At 35.1% G+C, this 17,948-nt stretch overlaps 1 long non-coding RNA gene across 1 annotated transcript in view; it reads right to left on the bottom strand.

Annotated features, from left to right (window-relative positions):
- Positions 1 to 12,056: 12,056 nt before the first annotated feature.
- The window catches only part of LOC113843572 (uncharacterized), a 75,801-nt gene continuing 69,909 nt past the window's right edge, over positions 12,057 to 17,948 (bottom strand). The window contains exons 6-7 of the long non-coding RNA XR_003497064.3: positions 12,948 to 13,129; positions 12,057 to 12,698 (exon numbers count right to left, since the gene is read on the bottom strand). This is a non-coding gene — a long non-coding RNA (uncharacterized lncRNA). The remainder of the gene's footprint in view (positions 12,699 to 12,947; positions 13,130 to 17,948) is intronic.

The raw sequence follows: 17,948 nt of genomic DNA on the forward strand, positions 1-17,948 counted from the left end.
AAAGGTATGTAGGAGCCAGGCAGGTGGAGTGATACACAGCCTAGTTAAGTGAACATGATGGGAAATTCCAGGTGGCTTCAAGGGGGACATTAAAAGGTACATGCCACAAACCCACACTCTTCTGGGTTTGTTCTTTTTCTGCTCAGTAAGCCTATGCGATGACTGAGACAAAACTTAGCAAAAAGAAACTTGAGTTTTAAATGTCTCCTCTACAAAGGGTCTGTACAATCAGTAGTGAACCTTCTAATTTCTTTCACTGAAAAAAAAAAAAAAAGAAAGAAAAAAAACTCTGGCTTTTCACTTGCACAAAACACTGCACAGCTGTAGTAGCAGGGCATGAATTGCAGTGAAGTATGCATTCCTACACAATGCCATTACATCCTTGAGTTCCATTTACTTTAAAAGTCCTTGAACAATACTGTGAGGAAGGAGGAAAAATAAATAAATAAAATAGTACCATATTGAGAAAATGTCTCCCAAATTTTTCCAAAACACATAGCATATCAGAACACCAGTATGATTAAACTGTATGGTATTATACTGCCCATGCATGTTGCAGGTGAAGTATGCCATGCCAAGTATTAGAGAGCAAAGTGTACACAGCTGAGAGAAAATAAGGATTGGGCAGCAATAACCAGCTACCGCCATGGGTCATATTTGCTTCATCCTTATCTGATCCCTGTGCAAGACCTTAACTGCTGTTTTGAAGTTTAACACGTCCTCCTGATGAAGACTCTGTCTTTTCTTATGTTTTGACACCCATTGATTTCTATGGGTACCTCAATGTTTGCACTTTTCACTTGCACATATGTTGTTCCAAGCTGGTTACCATCTTCAGCTTTATTAGTACCAGATGTACACAGTTGAACTTGACCATCTAACTACAAACATGTGTAACTACTTTGTCAAGCTTTGACTGACAGAGTCCATCTTGAGTTTCCAGAAGCCACTAATAAAAGCCAGAATGAGCCACCAAGCAAAAATCCAGGAAAATAAAATTAAACTGTATGAGAACTCAGTGAGTGCACATACATTTTAGATTGATGAAGGGGTTCTTTCAAGAGTGATGTTGGTCCTGTATCGATACTTGGTGTCCCATGACACTCAAGCCCTTCCCCTCTTGGTGGAAACAAGAAACATAGAGCAACTGGCTCTTAAAGCATGCCCAGTGGATCTCAGGCAACCAGTGTGAAATTCGTGCTGAAAAACACAGCATAGATGCAGGTTTAGGAACATAACAGATGAAATGAAATCTAACCTTACCCCCAGTTAGTAAAGAAAATGCATTGAGTGAGTTCAGCTTCCCCCACACACAGAGAATGAATGAAATGACTTGACAAAACTGTATTGAAGGGAGAGAATAAATGGGAAGGTAAACAGAATAAAATATTCTTTCTCATTTTTGATAATAGTTCCAAAAATAACAAAACTAACAATCATATCACAAAATGGAGAACAGTATGTAGCTCAGTAAGGAGAAATACTGTCACCAAGCAAATCCAGGAAAGATATTGTAAGGAACTTATTCCCATTTGGGTTTCTTTCTTCTGAGAAGGGGGTTACCACATAGAACACAGTTAAGAGAGTGAAAAGACTTAAGAGGTTATACACGATTTGAGGATGTACTGACCTAATCCCTGGCCAAGCTGAAAAATCCTTCAATTTTTTATTTATTTATTTTTTTAATCCCACAGCACATAAGGCAACTGTGGGCCAGGTTTGGAAGAGGGTAAGCATTTTTTTTCAATATATTTTGTACTGATAGAGGGAGAAGGACAATGACTTGGCATTTATTTGAATTCCTTACATCACAGATCAAATCCACAAATATTCATAAATGTCATTCTACCAAAGGCAAGACTGCTGAGCAGAAAATATCTCACTATCTGATTACAGTACTACTTGTTTAATTAATGTAATGGAGAGACAGGACAGTATCAGACTAAATAAACAAGCTGCTAATCTTAATGGGAATGTGTTTTGAAAGTGAAATGAACTTCTGATCTATTGATGACTTTCATTATTCTAAGAATAATGATGGCATACTCAAAAATACTCATGTGCGCAATTTTGCTTTGCTTTCTTTATGTAATTTTCTATTACAAGCCCATCTAAGTTATTATTTATGTATTTATATGGTGCTTACCTTTGTGGAAGAGAGTAACTTATAACCTAAGGCTGCATACTATCAGAATAGATCTCAACTGCATACATCACACAGAGAACTACAGCATCTCCTTCAGTTTTGTGCAACACATATTTACTCAGGTGGAATTTAATTAAACTGAACAAATTAAATTTGACTACTGACTCATTTCAAAGCATTGGAGCAGAGAAGTAGACAGTGACACTGGAACAATTTGCAACCATCTAGGACATCACCATTTCTCATTAGCCCTTTAATAGCCATTAATAATTTTGTGAATTTAAATTTGATTTGTACAGTGTAACAAGTAAGTTGAGAGGAAGCATACCTATTAAGGTATGCATTTCAAGAGGTCCCAAAATGTGGAAATACCAAAGTACACACTTTTTGACAAGTATAAGGAACTGCTGTATTGGCTAAAACATATATTATTTCATTTTCTTTGATTTACTAGCCTTTCCTTCACCTACTAAATATAACCTGCTGACCCTCTTTCTATATCCACATTATACAAACTGAGGCTAGAGCACTTTGTACACACATTTATGTTCCTATCAAATTATAATTACAGGACTTGCAGAAACAAAATTAGTATTCAAAAATTCCTTTGCCTCTTTTGAGTTTGTATTTATGTCTTTGATTGTCTTTACCAGTCAGATGCAACTCAAATTGAAATCATCAGTGAGCAGTTGTAAAAGGTCAGTACAAAGGTTGTTTGATTAACTGCTCCATATACTGAATCTGGTGCAACCCATGTCAGCTTCAGTACCTAAGCAAAATTTCCCAATCAGTTGATTTGCTTAATTCTTGTACAGGGCCACCTCACAACCTGTGGCATAAACAACTGATAAATGATCTTATGATTCTAACCTGTGATAAAAAGCCTCCAGTGAGAAAGGTCTTCCAGCCTCCATGAATTTCAGTGTTTAATTATTCTTACATTAGAAATTCTTTCTACTTAAACTAGTCTCCTTTGATGAGGTCATCACTGGACATAACTCATTCCCTTAGATCTTGAAAAACTCTTTTGTATATTTGAAAATTGTTCCTGGGTCTCTTTTTTACAGTCATTTAGAAAAATCAACCCCAGTTCTCAGAGAGCACCATCTTCTGGATGGTGCTTTGGAGCCCTCTGAACCTTCCCCTGATTCTCTCTTGCAAAATAACCTGTCATCATATTCCTCTGGAGCTGGGTGGCTCTGCACAGGATTGGAGGTTGGGCTCTGATCCTTAGTAGGGTCTCTAGACACCTTCAAAATGTAATCACTGCATTAACTCTGTAGTAACTGAAGAGTAGCACTAGGTACTGATGGGGGATGGGTGCAAAAAATAACCCTGATATGGTATATCCCCATAATTTTCAGCATTGAACAACATTAAAAAATAGAAAATGTTTCTAAAATAAGCATTTTGAAAGCAGAAGGAAAACATAAATCACTGTGATTGCCAAAACAAGTGAACAATAATAGATGAAACTCAAAATGAACATCAAATAGCACAGAATATTTCAATAGAGTAAACTGGTACTCAGTAAATGTTCACAACGTGAATAGCTGAGGATGGTTTTTCTTTTACTGAAAACAAAACAAAAAAAACTGTATAGAAATGAATGCAGGAAGAAAAAGCAGTAAGAAAATTTACAATCAAAGCCAGAATGGAAAAAAAAGACTCAGATTCAGCCCTATCAATAATACAGGAAAAAGGATATGTTCTTGTCTACTTTTAAAGATGAAGAACATTTAACTGACAAGGCAGATAATACACAATGATTTCCAACATGATTTTGTTCTTACACAGTAACAGAGCTATCTTCAGTATGGTTTTACAATTTCATGTGCAAAAACATAGAAGTCATCCATACAGATATATGAGAGAAGCACAGAGCTACTGTTTTACATGGTGGAGGTCTGTGGAAAACCTCTACGTCTAGTGCTATAATTCAAGAAGCCAAGACATACTCTCATTACATGAAGAAAAGCCCATGGCTAACCACAAAAATTGTAAAACCAGGTTATTTAATTTCATTCGCAATTTATCTGTGCAGAAAAAGCCAAATGAGGACAGACTTGAAGAGCACAGCCTTTTGTATAAGTTTCCATGTACTTTGACGACAGGAAGCTAATAGAGCTATCTCTCTGTTTTTCATGAATAATACTTGTTACCAAGTTAGTTCGATTAGATTTATGAATTGTTCATGAGCTAAGTCTCATTGACATTAATACATGTGCTTAGTGTAAGCTTTCCTGGAACAGTTTAGACAACTAATTTGCAGGCAATTTTTTGTGTGAATTGTTTGGTTTATGTGTTCTGAGATTTGGATAGTGGGTGGTTGCTAATTCAGGATGCACTGTTTCAGTTTTCATATTGGCTGACAACCTTCTTGCAAATAATAACAAATCCTCCACAGCCCCCCACCGCATGTCCAGGAGGAATTCTTAGATGCATAATTGATCCATCACAAATAATTAAAACATCTGAGACATGTGAACATTTGTATGATTAACCAGAAGATGCATGAAGGCTCATGACCGATGATTAGTAGCTCACTATGGAGCACAGCTATTCAAAATTTGACACCTGTCCTCAGAAACAGACTTGCATTTATGAATCTGATCTAAAACATTTGTTTATTTTTGAACCAGCTGTGGACACTATCTTGGAAACTATTTTTACTACTACATCGACGTACACAAAATAGACAGTGCAAATGCTACAGTCATAATGGCTGGCTAGGATAAATCAACAGATTTTATACAAAGCTGTACTCCCTTTGACAACTGCTGAGATTTGGACAAAGACAGTGAACAGACAGTTAATAGATCTTTTGAAGCTATTGAACAGTTAAATAGGCAGGGTCTCCATCTTTTTACTTTCAATATTAATGACATAAAGCAACATAAAAGAAGCATTCCAACTTTTTAAAATTATGAGCAAGTGGGAAAGGGGCCTGTGAATAGATATAGAAGGAGTTAATACGATAGGCTACTTGGCTTGAATAGACACAGCCCAGTGAATACTTTGGGAACAAAGGAAGAATATGGAATTATTTACAAATAAAAGAGTGCACTAATGCAATTGATAAGCATAGATGAGCTCTGAGAATTAAAACATTGGTAAATGTTAATCACTAAAGACAACTGCAAGGGTTATGAAAATACAAGCTGTACAAAAACTAGGAAGCTAAACAATTGAGCCCCTTCCTAGATTCTAGAAATGTCACTTTTCAACTGTGTGCTCTCTCAGAAAGCTATAATGTATTCAACAGTGAAAAGCATACTTATGTAATGCTAAATATTGTGCAAACAGTTCAACTGAGCATTTACATGGCACTTCACCACTTTTTTCCTCTGAAATGCTTAAAAATTGAAGTCCTATTCTGAGAAACATTTTATACAGCTTGAAACCAGGTCTATTCACAGCACAGTTAATTGGGCTACTCAGAATAAATGATGTCTGGTTGTAAATACTTGCAGGATCATCCCTAAAAGAGACAATATGACAGGTTTGGATCTAAATGTTAAATGTTACCTAATCAAACACTCAAAAATTATCATAAGTCATTCTAGCAAAGTAAAGCATGACTAGATGAAATTACTTAAGATATGTTGCATGTATAAAAATAAAATATTAATTTAACCCATTCAGCATGGTACAGGTGGCAGAGTAAAAAAAATAAATAAATAAAATCAAGGCAGTCATTTAGGATTCAAAACCAAATTAAGTTTAATGCAATGGACTTTATTCTGATAATGCTTTTATCATAATATTTGGACTGTGCAAGGTGTTTAACAATCTTCCCACCAAATCCCTCTGTCAACACCAAAAAAAATTAGTGTGTTTTTTTCTTTCCAATATTATCTCCAGTTGTAATTTTTAAGGAAAGAGTGAAGACTTGGCTGTCTGCCTTCTTGGACTTTTCACAGTTCAAATTAGGAACACATTATGCACATTAATGTCTTGGAAGATAAACAGGATTGTTAAAGTCTCCTTCAAGGTTTACAGTTTACAGTTTAGAATTTAATCAGTTATTTCCCCAAGTTTATACATCAGAAAAGACATCACAAAAGCAGTGATAGGTAACATTTTCACTGCTACCTTCACTGACAAATTCATGTTTATGTATATCTTCAAAATCTATCATCTGTGTAGGGTTATTTGTTACCTTTTTTTTTTTTTTTTGGAAGGCATACATTTTTTTTCAGTAGATTATTTGTGAACAATGTAAAGAGATACAGCAAACTTATGATTTTCCACATGGTATTGGATGCAACACTTAACATTGTTATAGCCTTCAAAGATTACCAAGAAAATAATTTATCCACTTTTTTTTTTTCAAAATATATTTAATTTTTCCCTGTTCATAGACTTCATGTGTAGTTATTTTCCTTGCCTTCCCCAATGTGTGGCAGGTTCCTTTTGTCGTTTGTGTGTACTTCACTACAACAGTAGGTTAAAAAAAAAAAAAAAAAAAAGGAAAGTGTAACTATAATCCCCCCCCCCCCCCCCAAAAAAAAATGTTTTTTTTTTCACTACTTCTTCAGAACAAGTATGACTGTAGTACAAGATTTCACACATATTACACCCAAACCATTTCCAATAGATCACTTCTGCAGGGGTTAAACAGTATTCTTATGGCATCATTCTTCTAGGACGCCACCGCTAGCTGGAGTGCTAGCTAATACACTCTTGGCTATCTACAGATTCATTGTATTGGTCTTGAGGGACAGAGTGTATGTTTCAACATCTTCAGGAGATGGAAAAATGGTTAAAACTGTTGTAGAGATTATTTCAGCATAAGACACATCTACTTCAGATCTTATTTCTCTAACTCTTTTGGAGGCCAATGGAAAAACACCTGCTGAAGAGGAAAAATGATTGTTTTGAATTTACTACACTCAGCAACTATTCACAGCTGCTGAGCACTCCAGAAGTTGATGAAGCTCGCATGCAAGAGGTAGGAATACATTGACAGTTCCTCATCAGTTGGCAGCAAAACTTCCACCCTTCCACATCTATATCTTGGAGGTGAGAGAGTGACTGACACAGTCCCCCTAACTGAAAGATATTAGCATATCTTTAGATCAGTAAAAGTCTCTGGTTTGCCAGTGCTTTCTTACTGCTGCTGTCAACCACCACAAGGATCGTAAGTCTCTTTTGTCTATATATTTTATTGATGGACACGATAACCACAACATATACACTTTCATCGTTCAATAGGACCAATACTCCTTTAATGTTGCTTTAACACTGATTTAAAGTTGTTTTATCTTTGGAGTTTCTAGTGGGAAAAAGATTCACCAACTAGTTATAGATTGAGTCCTTCATATAACACAACTGCGATTTTCCCAAGAGTAAATCCAGAGCAGAAAATCTGGCTAAATTTTTTCTCACTAAAGTATCAGGTTAAGTCTATAAAATACAGAATAACATTTACATTAAAAAGAAACTGCTACACATTGATTTCATTGACATCTCTGTTGGTTACTCTTTCTGTGACCATGGACAATTAATTTACTTTCTGTTTTACTTCATTTCTGTATTGTGAAATGAGTTCTTAAGAAACATTCAGTTATTGGTTATTGTAGGTTTTTGTGAAAAGAGGACTGGAAACTGGTTTATGTTAATCAAATGAATTAAATAGGCCTGCATTTTTATACATTTAAATGCCTAATAATTCCCTGTGCTCTTCAGAAACAGTAGCGGGGAAAAAATGTTTTCTGATGTTCAGTCTTTTCAAAAGTATGTTCAGCAGTGTCCATCAAATACATAATTGAATAAAATATTAATCAGGAAAATTAGTAGAAATAATCAAATTCTTCTTCCGGTAGAAACATTTCAATGGGTATTTTGCCATTTTTTCTGAATTTATCCACCTCTCTAATTAAAATGCCTCTATAAGTCTCATACTGTAAGTCTTCAGCCTCAGAAACTAGGAAAAAAAATAAGTTGACCCTACAAAGTATGGTAAGGTACCATTTTTTTTATGGCCTTCAAAGCAAAATTTTACAGGCCTTGCTAGGAAAGGGGGAAATGAAAGAGCATTCATTTCCAGAAAACTTGTCATCTGATACCTGTGGCTATATTTATCTGAATCTATGTCTAAAGCGTGGGGCAGACCTGCACTCTTACTCCATGATCATCCAACCAAATGCAATACAGCTCTGCTCCAGGTTTGTACTCCTGGTTTTCTTCTAAAGAAACGCATGTTATAAACAGAAAAAAGAAGCCTTTTTTTTTTTTTTTTTTTTTTCCTAGACATGGCTACAGAATGAGCATGCATTTATTGCTTGGATTTTGATAGTCTTCAAAGCTTGCAAAAAGGTATGTCTAATGGTAAATTAAACTATTTAGTTTCATGTTTTATCATTTTTTTCGGGCTCTCTGATCCAACAGCATTTGAAAATTTACTAATAGGATAAATATGATTTAATTAAATGTGCAAATGATCTGTGTCTTATTAACTTCCTAAAGGGTTACTAACATCATGAGTTAGATCCTTGGAAATCAAGAGCAATCAGTTCATTTTCAGGAGGTAGCTAACCTAGGTGATAACACTGAAGTAGAATATTCAAATAAGAGATAAATGCAAACTTTTCTGATTTTTTCCTTCCAGAAGCACTTAAAATAAATACAATAACAAACAGAGAGGACTAAACCAAAATAAAATCTTATTTCAGAATTATTAGAGAACAGAAAAGAGAGGATATTGCTTTTTGGAATAAAGCTTATTCTTCTGTGAAGCAAAACCATGTAAATAGTTGCTACACAAATACATCTGGGCATGGAGCAGACATATCCAGCACAGACATGTAGCTTTTGTAACAGGTTCCTGCATCTGTCATCTCTTAAGCCTCTCCAACACAGGTCACGTAGAGAAAGAAGCAGATGTCAGGAAGGAGTTTCATTTACATCTGCTCTTGCCCAGCACAGTCTCCAGCAGAGACAATATGTCACCAGCTTAGGTCTGAGCATTTTGGCTGCTCCATTTCTGCCTGGAAATGATTGGACTATTACACAGGGTTTGGAAGCAGCTACATCCAGCCACCTGATGAAATGATATTTTGGGATGTTGATTTACATTGAGATTAATCACAATCATGACCATGGCAAACTGTTATACAGTGATTTCATATTAACATTTATTAGTACATATGAAGGCAAAGAAGACAGAGTTTGTATTTTTGGTATTGGGTAAAAGTAACCATACTGCTATTATTTATTGGCTGCCTCAGTTAAATGATTAGATGGTTATTTAATGTAGCTAGGTGGTAAGCCTTATGTCATTATAATTATTCAATTGTTACCGTCCTAAATAAAGTGGACAATTTGGATCAGGACCCTGAACATCTGACAAGCTGTGTGGTGTCTAGATCCAAAGTTGTGTTTTAGCACTCTATACATATGTGGGCAGCTGCACCATTTCAGATGTAGATCCAGCTTTGGGTTGGAAGACACCAGGCTGGTTTGAACACTTCCTTCCAAAGTCTGGCAGATTTGAGTGTGATGGTTTTCAGTTAGGTCCATTTTTAACAAAAGCAAATGCAAATGAGAAGCTACCCAGAAATAGCACTGCATATCAATTTTCTACATCAATTTATAATGCAGTGGAAACAGATGGTACATTCAGGCATTGTCAGAGAAAGCCATTTGGGTTTTGGTTACTATTCCTTTTTTATTTTGATGGTATATTTAATCTATTTCCATAGCTGACATGTTTCAACACCTGTATAAAATAGGATACCACTGTGAGAACATGTAAACTCATCTCGGTAACATATGCAGCTTTCTGAATCCTGAACTGATTTCCTGACCAATGGCATATATTGTAAAGACTACCTCTTTCTGATGGTTCTCAACACCATTCACTTGGTTTCCACTTGGAGAAAGAAAAAATAATTTATCGGGGACCATGAGAAGCCATTTCCAAAATCATGAAAGGTTCTTTCTATTTTTAGAAGCCATGCTTTGTGTTAAAGATGAGTCATCGGTTCATTTATTTTTACATTGTACTCCACAAAGTATTTGTATTCTACATTTTCTACAGTATTTATATAAAAGGCTAGTATGGTTATCTAAATTCAGGACACATATCTCAGAGAAAAGATTAATTCAGATAGAGCTTGGGGCAACACACAGTTTATGCAATTTACTGCCACTGCTTTCACTGCATCTTTTCTGGTTAATTCAGCTGCAGTAGAAAAAGAAACCAATGTTTTTTTCAGTGGAGGAGGGTGATGCTTTCAGGGTTGCTGGGACATAGATTGGTTTTGCATAGTCCTGAAGTAACTCCCTCTAGCATCCACAGCTAGTCAGAAGTTCCCCAGTTAAAAGCTTTCATCAGAAATTGTTCATTTGTGAAGAGATTTAGTCACTAAAATCCACAAAATATCTCATGCCCCAAACAAAATTTCTGGTCATGATGAGCAAAAGCAATGCAGAGGGCCCAGCTGTCTATTGTTAGCACACACAGAAGCTGATTTAATTTTGTGGAATGAACCTTAGTTTTCCATGTTCCAGTGGTCCTTACTTGCTGTTCTCTCCCACCCTCTTCAAGTCTTATTCTACCTTGTATTCAGTAATTACTTCCTTGAACAAATACTTGAATTCCAATCTCAGTAAAATGATAAAATTACCAAACTAGAAAGTATTTCATCTGCTTGATCTTCTTTCTACCCTCAGGCCCACGGTATTGAATCTTTAAATTACAGAAATTCTCTCAGAACAATAAAACTATTTCCCTTTAAGCAAAGTTTCTCGTTATGCAATAAAGAGAAAATAAATATACATCTTCTTGAATTGTTGACACCAGCTCTAACAGCATAAGATTCTGAATATCCCCTCCACTGCATGGTAAACTTTTTTTTTTTTTTATCATAAACCATTTTTTCTTCTGTATCTATCATAGATAAATAAAGAGTAATGTGAAATATTTTAATAATTCTTACATCATCTAAGACATATGGCAATTTTGGGAACTCAGAGAGAGGGTCACAATAGGTTGAGAATGACATCCTCAAAAATAAATCCTGACAACTGGAAAGAAAAAAAAAATGAAAGAAATAGAAAATGGAAGAGTTTATATTCTGTGCTCCATAAAGAAAGGAGGGAATATGACTTAGTTCAATAAAGCACATGAAAGGGGGAAAAGATATGACTTAACTGAAACAGTGTAATTAAGAAAAGGATCAAGTAACATTCTGTGGGGTATAAAACAAATTATTTAAATTTTATATGACTTGATTCTCCCATTCTGTAAAATAGGGAATACACTTTCTTATTTACTTGTATTTTTACAGCATGAGGTCTCTACAGCAGGCTCTATGGAGCCTGGCATAATCACAGCTGCAGTCTCTAAATTCTACAGTATTAATCCATGAACCTTAACTGTTATGTATTTATGATGGCATAGCCTACTGGATCAGTACTGCTGGTAACACCACTGAGTTTACCACCAAAATGTTTCAATTGGGTTTCTCGGTATAGACAATCAGTACAGAAGTACAGAGAGTACATTAGCTGCAGTGTGAAGACATTAAATCTCACTAGATGTGTTAACTACAGAAACAAAGCATTGCCTCTCCTTGCACAACCACTCTTCCAGACAAAAAAAAATAAAAAAATCTATTTACTCCCCAGGGAAGTATGTTTCAAGACAGATTTACATTGAGAAGTAAATCAGCATGCTATGTTATTTCCACATATCAGAAAATAGATGTGGTAAAAATCTTTGTTTACATATCTTAATTACATATCTGATATTTACAGATAAATAAAATAGACACAGATCAAGCATAAATCAAGGCAAATCATATGTTTATGTTCATCAATTGAACACATTTTTTGTGAATTTGTTGATAACCTATTATTTCAATAATAAAAAACAAGTAAAAACTTCCCCCAAAATATCAAATTCTTCTTCTGTTTACTATGCAAATAGAAGCGAACTGCATTTTCCATTTCTAATTAAATCTCTACCTGTTCCTCAATCAGGTAAATTGCTATTAGCTTCTTGCAAAGTTATTTTGGGGACTATTTTGAACAGAACTATTCTGGTTGCTATAATTAAGACTTCTAAAATTAATATTTAAATTTTATAATTGCTGGACTATGGCATCCTGAGAAATAATAATTACCTGTCTGATTGCAAAGTTGAAGTGAGCTGTTATGTGCATTTGACTTTCTTTAATCTTGCAGCCTGCATCCCTGTTCACTTGAACAATGTTATTAAGTTCTGAAGCTGATTACATGGGTTGGTTTGTGAGTCAGACAGACAGCCCTTCAGGCATCTAAAAATAATGTTCTGTTTCTTTTGTTAAGGGAAAAAAAATGCCTGTGCCACTTTAAGCAACCTGAGTTAGACCTTGGAGTGAAAGCCAAGCCTGGTCCAAGCAATTCAAAAACCTCACATCAAACCTAAAGTTCTTTTTTTCTGTGCTAAAGGCAGAGAGCAGAAAATTCTTGATCTCACCAGTTGAATGTAGAGCTGAGGTGGATGTCAGTAACTCATCAAGTCTGTCTCCAGTTCCCATCTTTAGGTCTGAGACTCTCTAGGCTTTCATAACAGCAGGGAATTTGAAACAGAGAACACAAGAAATTATTAAAGTAATTGCCCCAAAATAGCAAATAACTCCGTCATAGACCATTACCCACAGTGATGTTACGTTAGTGAATGGGAAAGAGTTCAGTGTTCACATATAAGTCAGAATGACAACATACCTGGCAAGCAAGAGGAACTACAAATAACTTTAAGGACAAAATACCCTGAGAGAGTTCAGTTCAAGACAGAGTATGTGTCCATTACCTTTCATGCTTCTGTTTAAAGGTCTTCAAGAAAATACTGTACTTCCCCAGGTGCATTAAGGAACTGTTGTTATGATTTTGTTTCTTTTTCTTTTTTTAATCCTTGATGAGAAGCATGTTCTGAGTCAAATGTTTTGATTTCTGTATTCACCCAATTCACTCAAACATGAAAAGCAGACCAATCTACAGAATAGAAGAAAAAGCAGAAGAGGAAAGAAAAAAATCTATTCAGTATAGCACAAAAGGAGAAACAAACCACCTCAAGAGCCCAGTTCTCAACATTTAAGGTCTGGTCTCACCCTCTCTAATGTGAAGCAACCTAACAAATGTTTGTTAGGCAAAAGCTGATTAAGACTCAGCAGAGAAAGACAGTTTCCCCTGCAGTGATTGAGTTAATGCAAGACTTGAATAGCCCTCTAGAAGCTTCTCTCTATCGATTATATGAGAACCTAGGACAACTACACTCTTAATTAGGATCCTCAATTAGGTACTTAAAATTTGGTGGGATCAATGCCAAATAAAGCAATTACCCTCACTTTCCACTTTCCTCACTTTTTTTTTTTTTTTTTTTTTGTACGAGTACAACATCACGTCTTTTATTTCCTGGGAGACTCATCATTGAAGATACAGTTCCTAAACTGAAAGTAAATGTGCTGTGTTTTTCTTGGGTTTGTTTTGTTTTGAACTTTTTGTATCATCCTGATTGAGGGACCTTTGAAGAGCTAAAATGGTCTCTGCAATACTATTCTTTTTTTTTTTTTCCCCTCCCTTTCTTCTTTTGCTGAAGGATTTACCCCCATTCTGTCTTTCATTGATTCTGTATAAAACCACAGTGACAGAGTGCAAGGAGACAGAATCACCTTTCAAAACCAAAATTAATACAAGTAGGCAACCAGATTTACAAATAGTCTCCAGTGTATCTACTTATGTCCTCCCCTCACCTTCAGTAAAATAACTGTAGTTTTCTCTTACAGTAAAGTAGTTCTGTTGCTCCATGATTCCAATTGCTCGTTAGTATTTTCACTGTAGCTTTCCTAGAAGACAGTGATTGGAACTGAACCGTCATTCATTTCCCCACCACGTATTTGCAGAATTTCAGAACCATCTTACTTTTATTTTGCTTCTGATTGCCCGTTTTATGTCCTATGCTTATACCATAAGTTTAATATTACACTGTGTACTATTAGTTTCCACATTGCTAAATCGTTAGATAATGATTCCATGCATGACTAACTATCAATCATTAATTTGAACAACAATTTGAACTATAGGTAATTGATTCTTTAGAAAAAACTCCATCTGTTTATTTATTTACATATGATTTATCAGTAATGTAAGTTTTACTTTCACCTGAATTATTACAAAGAGAATATTTCAGAAAATTCCTTCCTCAAATCAGAATAGTATTGCAGAATGAAATTTGTGGGTTTAATTATTCCAAAATCATGCACTACTTACAATATTCAACAATTGTCTGTAATTATAGGTGCATAGGGGTTTCTCTGCTTAATTCAAAATACCCTGATGAAAGTCAAGGCATTTCAGTGAGAGAAGGACATGAAATGTTACAAGATATGTTGGAAAGAAAGCTTTTCTCATCTGATAGAAGGTAATATAATTTTCAAATTGAAGTTTCATTTTTCTACTGTCTTTAAAAAACGCAGTTCTATTTTAGCAACCATAAAGAAACATTTACAGGTACAGATATACACATATAGAGTGATTTATTTGAAGTATAATATGTATATCCAGAAGAATGGACGTGGCAAGAGTATTTTACTGACAGTCTGTATTATGTAAGCTGGTTAATACCGAGAAAATAGTTCTGCCCTGGTCTGTATGGGTGTGTGGTGTGGTATTTCTGGTAATCATGTTCAGTTATTTTCTGAATCCAAAATTAGAAGCACCCATAATATTTACATAAGATAAAGCACCTAGTGAACTATTAACCCCTAAGAGTAAGGGGATTATTCCAAAAAAGCGATCACAGAATTGCCTTTCGTTTTATTCCCAAATAGGATATTTTTCTTGCTATAGATACAGGACTGGCGATCAGAATCAACAGAAAGCTTGAAGTAAGTATTTTCTTCAAATAAAATTTGCAAATCCATCACTTAACATTCAGTTTTCCCTCAAATTAGGAAATAATTGTTCTCAAAGCTATAAATTATTCATAAATAGAGATATCTCTGATCTTGAAGTGTTCCTGTTTCTAGTGTTCATGTTTCTAGTGTTCATCTTCCCCTAATGTCAAGAATGCAGACTGACATGGGTTCATCTTTTCTAGCAAGAGAATTTGTTTTCCTATGAAGTTCTGTTCATCATTCTTTTCCAAATAATAGCTATGCAGCAACAGTATATTTAGAAACAAATTTTCCTAAAGGGATTATTTTTTATTTGACAACCTGAAGACTGCACAGTTGTGTGCGCACGTGTGTACACATGCATGTATATTACCTGCATACTTATTTCTAACTCTAATAACAGAGTTGAAATTTCCCCTTTCTAAGCTTTTGTTCAATAAAAAGAAACAAAGTCTTTTATAGTCAAGTATCAATGATCATTTGGAACCATTCAAGCCGTACTTTTAAGTCCTGATTAGTGAGAATAACATGCCCAAGGAACAAAACTGTGATTGCATTAAGTAGAACTGACAGAAGTCCTATTAGAAAACGATGCACTCCACTATGTTTTCCTATAGTGCCACTTTTTAAAACAAAAGCTCCCATATTTCTTTTGTCAGTTGGCAGCCAGAAACTGAAATTCATCCCAAATGTCTCTGTACTCACTAAAAAAACTCCTTTATTATAAAGATTATACTGCCATCTATTGGGTGGCATTACTATACTATATATATATATATATATATATATATACATGAATGTATATAGAAATATATATATGTATTTCTTTGGAGTCAGCAAGGCGTGAAGCTTTGTTAGCAGTTAAATTACAAAAACCTTTATTTAGGTCTTACAAAAGGTCTTACAAAAACAGCTTGGTCCCCTCTTAGCTACCACTATCAAATTACACAGAGTGAGACATTTTAGCAGAGTGATAAACTTCAATGACATGTCAGAAAAACACACACACACCAACAGAAAAACACACACACACAAACCCCACTCCTTAATACTCCCTCACATCTTACAAAGATCTTATAGAGATGTTTTCATGCACAGTATCTGCTAGTGGAACCACATCACTTGCTGCATTGGAATAAAAGATCTCATTTCCATGTAAGTGGCAATCTTTTGCAATACAAAGAGATTCCTGTGATATATAGAGACTTCACAGATATTTTTTTTTAAAGTAACATTAGTGAAGCTTCAAAGAAATATTTTGCCAATCTAAGGCTGATTTTTATTTTCTTATAAAATTTTAATTGAAGTTCTGATTTCTTTTGTGACATCCCTGCTGTATCTATCTATATATTAGGCATATGAAATGCATATTTTTATGGAGAATCCAGGTGTTCAAAGTATAAGCATTGAAAACTTACAAATTTTGATAGTTGTACCTCAGTCCTTTTTTTAGTAGGACATCATAGAAGTAACTGCGTATTGTAGAATAAATTAAGCAAGCTGGAAAAGTGTCCCCGTGCACTCTGTCAGTTCTGGCAATGTAAAGCCTTTAAAGCATTGTTCCACTACAGAAAATAGACAAACAGAAACAGAATACAAGAATGACATATCTCCTTCTTTGACCTCATCTCCTGCCATATCTTTATAACACTCTGACTAATCAGCTGTCTTGTTTTCCTTTGTTCTTATCTTTCTGAATTGCAAGAAGTCCTTCTACCTTTTGTGGACCAGGAAAAGATTAGCTGACTACAGCAAGTATCGTGCAGATAATCTCTGTCATTGTTGATGCATAGACCACTGGTAACCAGACAGACTTTTTGTGTCTAGAACAGACTTGGAAGGCCAGGTGAAACCAGTACCTCTCTATTTTTAAACAGAAGATACTTGGCCCAGAATGCTGACATGCCAGAAAGACAGTACCTCACAATGCTAACTGGACAGGCACTATGGAGAGCAGAATTTCACTTAGCAACCTCTTTGATTTTTTTATTACCGAGGTTAAACCCAGACAAGTTTAGCTAAGGCTAAGAGGAATCCTCACAGAATGTACCAGATTCTTTTCTATCATGGTTGGAAAAAAACATTTCTTCAGGCTAGTGTTCTCCTAGGTGAGTATAAATGCTTCCCATTACCATTAATGGCGTAGAAAGGATAGCTAATAATTATTAGACTAGCACTCAGATCTTTCCTCTAATTATACTTCTACTACAGCATTTCTACATGACCTTGGGCCAAACACAAAAATCCATCTATGCTTCAGGCTACCAGTGGTAAATGGAAATAATGATATATTTGTCCCTCAGAGCAGTGTCATGAGGTTAAATTCAGGTTACTGTAAGAGTAACATTTGTTTTCCAGTATTAAAATGATAAAAGCCATTATAAGTCTATTGAAGAAAGATTAGAAAGGAGTATGACTTTCTTTTTTTATGCTTACTTTTTATGCTTTTTATGTTCATTTGAAACATCATTTGGAAAAAAAAAATGTTATTTTTGTTGTTGTTTTTGAGATGGTCTCTGCTAAACAGCAGCAGCAAGAAAATTTGTGTGTGGCAAAGCTCCTGTACAAAAGGAATGTGCAGTAAAAGAAGGCAAGCTACACTCTAGCTCTGCGGAAGATTACAGAACTTACCTACAAAGATACTGCTAATATGAACTCAGTGTATTTTGAACTAGAATTTCACTGTTATTGAAGGGGAAAAGTCTCTTGATGACAGCAGTGTAAAATCACAATCTCCGTTAGTTCCAGTGGTAAAGAGAAAATGAAAGAGTGGCTCTAGTATATCAACGGTATGTTGTGGTTTTCTCAGACACAGAGTAGGAGAATTTACAGAGAATACAATTTACATTTGCTTTAATACTAACTTAAACCCACAGTGCAATTTGAGTTACCCTGTAACATGCTTCCAGTGTTTCCAC

The sequence above is a fragment of the Anas platyrhynchos genome, chromosome 4 (genome assembly GCF_047663525.1).
Source record: "Anas platyrhynchos isolate ZD024472 breed Pekin duck chromosome 4, IASCAAS_PekinDuck_T2T, whole genome shotgun sequence".
Taxonomy (NCBI): domain Eukaryota; kingdom Metazoa; phylum Chordata; class Aves; order Anseriformes; family Anatidae; genus Anas; species Anas platyrhynchos.